The 8,342-nt window shown below is 27.4% G+C and overlaps 1 long non-coding RNA gene across 1 annotated transcript; it reads left to right on the plus strand.

Moving 5' to 3' along the window:
• Positions 1 to 556: 556 nt before the first annotated feature.
• LOC129976122 (uncharacterized) lies at positions 557 to 8,089 on the plus strand. The gene is made up of 5 exons (XR_008785087.1): positions 557 to 693; positions 4,525 to 4,611; positions 6,406 to 6,429; positions 6,514 to 6,579; positions 7,990 to 8,089. It is a non-coding gene; the product is annotated as an uncharacterized LOC129976122 (long non-coding RNA).
• The last annotated feature ends 253 nt before the right edge of the window (positions 8,090 to 8,342 follow it).

Here is an 8,342-nt window from a genome sequence, read left to right on the forward strand (position 1 = left end):
AAACAATCCTGAATTGATTCTAAAACTAAATAAATAAAATTCTGTACCAAAAGAAAAGCTAAAAAGAAGGAGGGACAAATAAGATGTCTGTCTCTTGTAAAATGTTACTGAAGAATGGATACATTCGTACTCATATTAGATCATACGAAATATTTATTCTTTATTTGGATGGCCGTACTTAACGACATTCGGATTTCGAATTCTATTAATTCTAAAGTTATTTGCAAAAATTATGTTATTCTTAGGCGTTATGGCTCTAGGCATCTCGAGTATTCAAGTAATTCTTATTTTAATTACTATGATAACACCTCAAAAGTTCCTCTAAGAGTAAAGAGGAGAAAAAAAAAAAAAAAAAGCGACATTGATTATATTTAAGGATATTATAATTCTTTATTCTAAATTGAAAAGCATTCTTCTATTCCTCATTTTTTTTTCCTTTGGAAAGTTTATAGATTCGTCAGTTTGGTATTAAAGTTTAGTGCCAAGATAAAAGGATTGTGGGTTCAAGATCAGATTCCGGTAATCCATTTTATCTGTGATGTGAACCTGGTATAGGCAGGATTATAACAATACAACTTAGATATATGTAGGTAGTGTTGATGAGATAGATACTTCTGGAAGAACTAAAATTGAGACCGCCACACATTTTGTGCAATCACTTTCATCCCCTTTTTGGTGCCTAACTTCTTTCCGGTAAATTACCATACTCCATTTTTTTCTGTTTTTATTTAGCAATTTTTAAGTACATTTACAATAGTATATTTTAATTAAAAATGATGTATTCCTGAAAAGTCCCTATTAGTGAAAGATATTGTATGATTCAAGATGTTATTAATAGGGATGATTCTGAAATGAATTATACTGATGAGAAATGATGGACAAAACAAGTTAAATCTACCGCAGTAGTGAATAAATTACAAATTGTATGCATATATATATCAAAAATTGCGAGTTAATTTATATAAGTTACATAAGGTTTATTTTTAAATAAGGTTACAACATTTTAATTTATTCCACAAATCATGAGCCCATCTCACATTTTTTAATGTCTTTTTGAGCAACATTTTTTGTCTGCGCCCTTAGCAAGAGCTTATCCAACACGATATTCCCTCGCTATTGCTTTTTCATCCGATTTTACATTAAAAAAATAATTATTAGCAATGAATAAACAATAATCTATCGTATCTAATAAAATTCAATAAGCTATTTAATAAAATTCATTAATAAATATCGCAATGTGCTTGGGTATCACCATAATAGCTAAAACTGTGAAAAATATTGGATAATATCATTAAAAAATTCATAAAAATTAGAAAAAAAATTCTATGAGATTAGAGTTTTCATAACTGAAAAATTCTTTTAATTTTAAGATTATATAAATGGTTATGTACAATAATATGCTTGAAGTTACAAGGAAAAAATTTCAGACGAATTCATAGTCAAAATTCTGCCACTTAGTCATATTTGTTACCATTCAAATATATATATATATATTAAATTTTCTGATACTCGGAAATAGATTTTAATTGTATTTTATGTACGCTAATAATCTATAACTATCAATCCCCCAAATTTTATATTTATAATAAAATATTTCAAAAATTTAATTTTTAAATATTTTAAGATAAAAAAAAAGTCTTTGTTGCTTTTTAAACATGCATATCTTTTTTACAGATTTTCCCCCAGTTACCTTATAATATACTGCGTAAAAACGAGTAGGGAGTCTCTTTTTGATGTTGATATTTGTTATTTCTTTACTGTTGGAAACGCAGATTCCCATAAATGCATTGTTTTTGACATTAAAATTTGTTAAGAAATTACTACAAATCTTAAACTTAATTTCTTACACAGTTTTACAAACTATGTATTTTAGAACATTCATTAAAAAAAAAAAATGAACACTTCTATTTCAATAGTTCCAAAAAATAAAATACGAAAAAAAAAAAAAAAATATGATAGAGAGAAATATTAAAGTTTTCATAGTCTAATAGCATGGTGTAATGTACATGGAAAAATCTGTAACACTTATGAAATGTTGATGAATTTATTTTATATGGTTTCATTAAAAAAATTGCAAGAATTTGTGCCAATAAAATGTTATATTTTGAAACTGGATGTGTAAAAGTAGCAAAGAAAAAAAAAATTTTAAATTTCCTAAATTACTCAACTTCTAATAAATGTATACAACAGAACTGATTTTATTCATAGGTCTGCTAGTAACACTGTTAACTAACAATATGCACAAAAATATTTTTTACTTTTATTCCAATTATTTTTTAAGACTTGAGTGTACAGAAGCTAAAAGCGAACAAACCCATTATATAAAATACTTATTTCTTAATAAAAAAATATTTCATACGCAAAATACGCAAAAATTGAAAAATTGTATCCATATATTTGTTTAAGTAGATACCTAAACGGATTTCAATTATAATGGTGTCTTGAAATTCAATATTTATCAGCTTCTATATTCAATATTCATCACCTTTTATACTGAACTTCTATATTCAATATTCATCACCTTTTATACTGAACTTCTATATTCAATATTCATCAACTTTTATACTGAACTTCTATATTCAATATTCATCAACTTTTATACTGAACTTCTATATTCAATATTCATCAACTTTTATACTGAACTTCTATATTCAATATTCATCAACTTTTATACTGAACTTCTATATTCAATATTCATCAACTTTTATACTGAACTTCTGTATTCAATATTCATCAACTTTTATACTGAACTTCTGTATTCAATATTCATCAACTTTTATACTGAACTTCTGTATTCAATATTCATCAACTCCTATATTATTCTTCTATTTAAAGTAAGTTTTGGAATTTTACAGATATATTTAGAAAGAACGATTTAAACTATCATACGAGCCAATAAAAATATAGATTTTTTTTTGGGTACCATATCGTTTTAGTGAGCATATTCTGCCCAAGAAGTAACTACCAAATTTTATAACTCTAAGTCAAATAATCTGCCTTGTACATCGTTAATTTTTTTTCTTCACAGTTACAAGCATTATTATATTTACATATAAATATATTCTTACCAAAATATATTGCGATATTTCTGTGCCCGTTCGTTTCTTGAAAATAAGGCTCCTCTTCTATTCAAAAGCATTGTTTTCACAAATAACTTTACAGGATTTAGCTTCTGTACAGGTGTGAAGGAAAATTATCGGCATTGTATCGGTTGGTAGATAGTTGTAAGAATAATCAAATGAACTCTGTTCTCGCTATTTACTTAAGTTGATCAGTACAGAATGTAATATGTTCAATTCCTGACGAAATATTATAAAAAAAATTAATACAGAATTTATGAAATATGTAATATACATACTCTTTCAGATAAAAAAAAACAATATTAAAGATAGTATTTTTAATATTTTATTATTTATTACACAAAGGTTAAGGTAACATACTGTGTTCATGATATTTGGTAACAAGACAGTATTGAGTAAATGCGAAAGAAAAGGATCTAAGGACAAGAAGCGCAAATATCTGCCAGCTTTCACCAAATTTGAATCTTTTCAGCTCATGTTAACCTCTCATTTTTTTTAAAAAGAAGTATTAATATTGTTTAGATTGTTATTTTTCTAACGTGCAAAATTTTTGAAACCGTAAGCCATCAGTTTACAACTATGCATTATCATACATAAAAATAAAAAAATATATATATTAAAACCAAAATAAATGTATTCGTATTCCTCGTCATGAACGGAATTTGTCAACAGATTTATTTATTTAGAAAATCTATTTCATTAAAAAATATTTTCAATTGGAATAATTCGTGTGCATGTAAGTTTTATACGTTTTTGCATTATTAATAAATGCTTTTAAAGAATTGTGGTATACTTATATGTAATATGTTTTAAAAAGCAAGATTGTAATAAATTATTAGATATTGATCTTGCAAAACCAACCGATAAAATAATTTTGCATTTCTACTCAATTAAACTAAATGCAATTATCAATATTTTCCGCTTTTTCGCTATAAAAACAAATTATTTTCTTATTAACATCTACAGTTTTAGTTTTATATAAATGAAGATGTTAAATATAACTTCTCTCGATACAAAAATATGTTTCGCAATGAATGAACAAGAAAAGGCCGGGGTAATTAATTGGCCGTGGTTCGTAACGTAGAAAAATATTAATTTCTTTCTCTTAAACGTACCATTTTTAATTTTTGCATCTCAATTCTTAAAAAAAAATAAAAAAAATACAAAACAAAAAGAATACAAACGATAAGAATTCTGTAAATGTATTCCGGTAGAACTGTTATTCAAATTTAAAGAATTCTTCTTAGGGAACATGTTTTTTTGGCATGAAAATGCTGCTCTTTTAATAGTAAGATTAATTAGCTATTATTTTTATAAATTATTTCATATTCATTTCATCTGGTGATCTGTTAGTTGATTAGTTGATAGAATTTAAATCTAATTATTTAACTGAATTTAAATAGTTAAAGGCATCCGTGAATTTTGTTCTTGTTTTCTATTCTAGTTTAAAGGCTGTTTGGAGGCTGTCAAACACGGGGAAAAAAAACCCTGCCATACTATACCAAATATATTTGTGATTAGGATTGAAAAAGTAAGTCAATTCCATATTATTTACATGATATGACTCGTAAGTTCCATATATCAATTCAAGAATATATATGGAATATAAAAATAATTGATTATTATAATGTTATTTAAAGAGTATAGAGGAAAAAACTTTAAATTTATAGATTGTTTAGTCAATTGTTATCAACTGATCATATTTTCAGTCATGCATAATGATGTGATCAGTGTCTTGGATATAGCAAGATTTTTCACTTTTATATTTATTATTCATATATTAGATATAGATGATGCCAAAGTATACGATTATTTTGCTTCAGTCTGGTTGTATTTAGCTTTTTCTTTTTAAATACTGAAAATTCCGAAACACTCATGCTAGTAAAGTACGATAAGCACCTAAATTCCCTGCGAAATTTCAAAGGATTGAAGTTTCGAGCTGTGTATGCACTTTGTTAAAATAATTCACCCTTATGAATCTACAGTCAGACAAGCGTTTTTCTTCGAAATAATTTTAAGCTAAGTTTTTATGCACAGAAATCTTATGTATTTTATTATAAATGAAATCTCAAGTCTCCAGCATTCTGCTGTAAGCTAGATATGCTTTTGGAATGGTAGCAAAAACCGTAACTTAACAATCTGGGTATAGGCCAATGCCCAAGAAATTTAAATTAAATAAAAAAATTAAGGCTAAAGTTAAATTGCTTTAATAAGTAAGGTTCCAGTATAAATGTCCTGTATTTTCATCCTCCGCAGAGGTGAGTTTGGCTGCTAAATAAAAAAAAAAAAAAAGGTGAAATATAGCATATTTTCCCCCTTGCCTTATTTGAAAATAATGCATACAATCCTGTAAATTTTGCATAAAAGTTTGAAATATATATCAATATTGCATAAGCCTGCTGCAAGAATATTAAAGTAGATGTGTTCATCCCATCTTCAATAATAAAAAAGATATTTCTTTTATGAAATATAATGCGAGTATTTTTCCATCAATTAATGTTAAAATGAAGCATTAAATGTTAAAAAAAGGCAAAACTTAAATAAGTTTAGAAATTGACAATTTCTAATAATTACAGCAAGGTTTGAAAGAAAATAATCGCCACCAGGAAGATTATAGAAATAAATATGGTTTCAGAAATTAACCTCTTTGTTTATTTCACTCGTCAAACATTTCGAAGATTTGTAATTAATTTCGAGAGGAAGCAATTAACTTGGCGAGCAAATCTTATTTTATGTGGCTATGACTACTGCATATTCTTTGACCTCATTTGGATTGAAAAAAATGCTACTCCTATTACAATGAAAGTTAAAAATTTCAAATAATTAAAACTATTTAATTTGTGATAAAAAATCTTTTAAAATTATTAAATTAACCTTAGTAACTTTTAAAATCTAAACAGTTCGAAAGATACTTGGAGATAGCAACAAAATTGAAGCGTGAACAGAAAAGTAAGTTGTAGAAGCTAGAGGACAAATAATTACAGCAATTACAGCTTTTAAATGGATGCACCAATGAATCGAAACAGATAATTCGGTGTTTTAAAAATGATTGCAATGGAAAGACAAATTAGGGAATGTTTTAAAACTGTTGTTGAAGAAAAGAAAAAGAAACAACAACGAACCTCCAAATGAATTTAATCAAAACAATAGAAGCTTTTAGGAAAACAGATTTGTCATAAATGTCTTTATTTTGAAAAATGGCATTCCAATTTTTTATTATAATAGCACATATTTTTTTCTGTTTGGAGAAATTTGTATTATAGGTTGCAAGTATGCACCCTATACTAAATTATTACACCTATTTAATAATTTGAAATTATTATAGGATCGTCACATCATAGATTAACAGGTGTATGAACTTCTTCCATTTTTTCTCTTTGAAGTACATGATGAATTATTGAAGCTATTTATAACTTGTATATCTTTTCAACAGAATTCAGTCATGGATCCTGCTGTATTAGAAGAGATAGAAAAACTATGTGACACGGCGGATCAGGAAGTAACAATGATTTATTTTTTAATAGACTCATATGATATAAGTTGCATGCTATCGAATTATGGAGACAAAATTTCATATAATAGAATTTGCTTTAAATATGTGTGATCATTCCATTTTCATTTATGCTATTTTACAAAAATCGCATTTTGTATGATTTTTATGAATGTCCTATTAATTGAAAAGATTTACACTTACGATCCCTGATCAGTTAGTGCTTGCAGTTTGAACATCATATAAACATTTAATAGATAGCCCTTTCGTCAAGACGGTAATTTCCCAGTTATATTACGGAAGTGGTCACTCCAAAGCTTTCTCGCATATTCCTAAATAATAATAACATAATCCTTTCCGTGTATAAAAATTGGAGATTTGGACAAAACCATGAATGCCACGTATGCTAGATTTTTATTTCCAGAGTCCCGCACGTGACCATTTTGTGTTTCGAAGTATAGCGAAACAAACCGAGTATGAATATTTACTTTCTCGTATGAGGAGTATAGAGAGAATATTGTAATCATAAAAAAAATTCGAACTCGGGATTTTGACCACTCTTCCCGTTTTAGACCTCTCTGAGTTCGAAAAACGTCTTTGGAAAGTATCTGTCTGTCTGTTACAAAGATAACTAAAAAAAAAACTTGGAGTTACACAGAGGGGATTTGATATACGGTCTTTGCGGCAAATTTACATATTTTTATGAAAAATTGGGCAAAATGCGTTCAGAGGAAGCCTGTCGGTCTGGCTGTTTGAATAAAAGTTAACACAATAAGTATAAAACGAAGAGAGCTAAACGGATAAAAATTTAACATCTATGGTGAAGACACCTATCAGATTTTGAGCCAAATCGAACAAGGAGCTGATCGTCTGTCGGTCTGAAACATAGTCAGAACATGTGACCGCAATAACTCAGACTTAATTATATCAAATTTGGTAAGTGATTTTATGACTACAAGTGTAGTTCTGTATCAGAATGTTGTTACAATCTCTGGAAAAACGGGTCTAAAACGCAAATTCAATTTCCAGGTACTTATTGCCAGATATTGCCAGATTTTGTTAAATTCTAAAACGGGGTAACCTTTCTACTATACCTTGTATATTTTGAAAGACCATTTTTCTTTATTTGTTCCATTAACTACAATTAATTATAGCTGGAAAAAATGGAAAAAAATATCGAGATTCCAACCAAATTTGTAATTATTCAAACTTTATCGTTTTCTTTTATTATTGCACATGAATTTGTTCTTGTATAAAGTTCCAAGATTCACTCGAAACATTAAAATTTAAGATAAAAAATTTGCTGGAAACTTTAAAAGAACCAATATAATTTCTTCATAAACAATAATTCTAAGAAATCTTTTGGTAAATAAATTCTTTTAAAATGCAATTTTATAATAATTATTATTTTACTTTTAGTGTGACGATTCTGCTTTTTTGGTTTTTGATATCGGCGATACTGTCGAAAGGGTTAAGCAATGGAGATTAGCAATGCCTCGTGTAGATCCTTATTATGGTAAATATTTTACTAAGTTATTGCAAATTATGCAGTTGGCGCTATTTATAAAGATCTGGTTTATTGAAGAATGTAATTAACAGTAGCTTTGTTTTCGTATACTTGAAACCCTTAACCTGTATCGGGTTCTTTCCGAATGGCTCAGTATGTTGCCATGAATTTGAACTATTTGTATCGGTCAGTATGTATTATTTCCATGTGCAATAATTCTCTTGGTAAGAAAAATAGTTTTAAAGGTATAGTAATGATTGCAGAA

Source organism: Argiope bruennichi, chromosome 7 (genome assembly GCF_947563725.1).
Source record: "Argiope bruennichi chromosome 7, qqArgBrue1.1, whole genome shotgun sequence".
NCBI classification, from domain to species: Eukaryota; Metazoa; Arthropoda; class Arachnida; order Araneae; family Araneidae; genus Argiope; species Argiope bruennichi.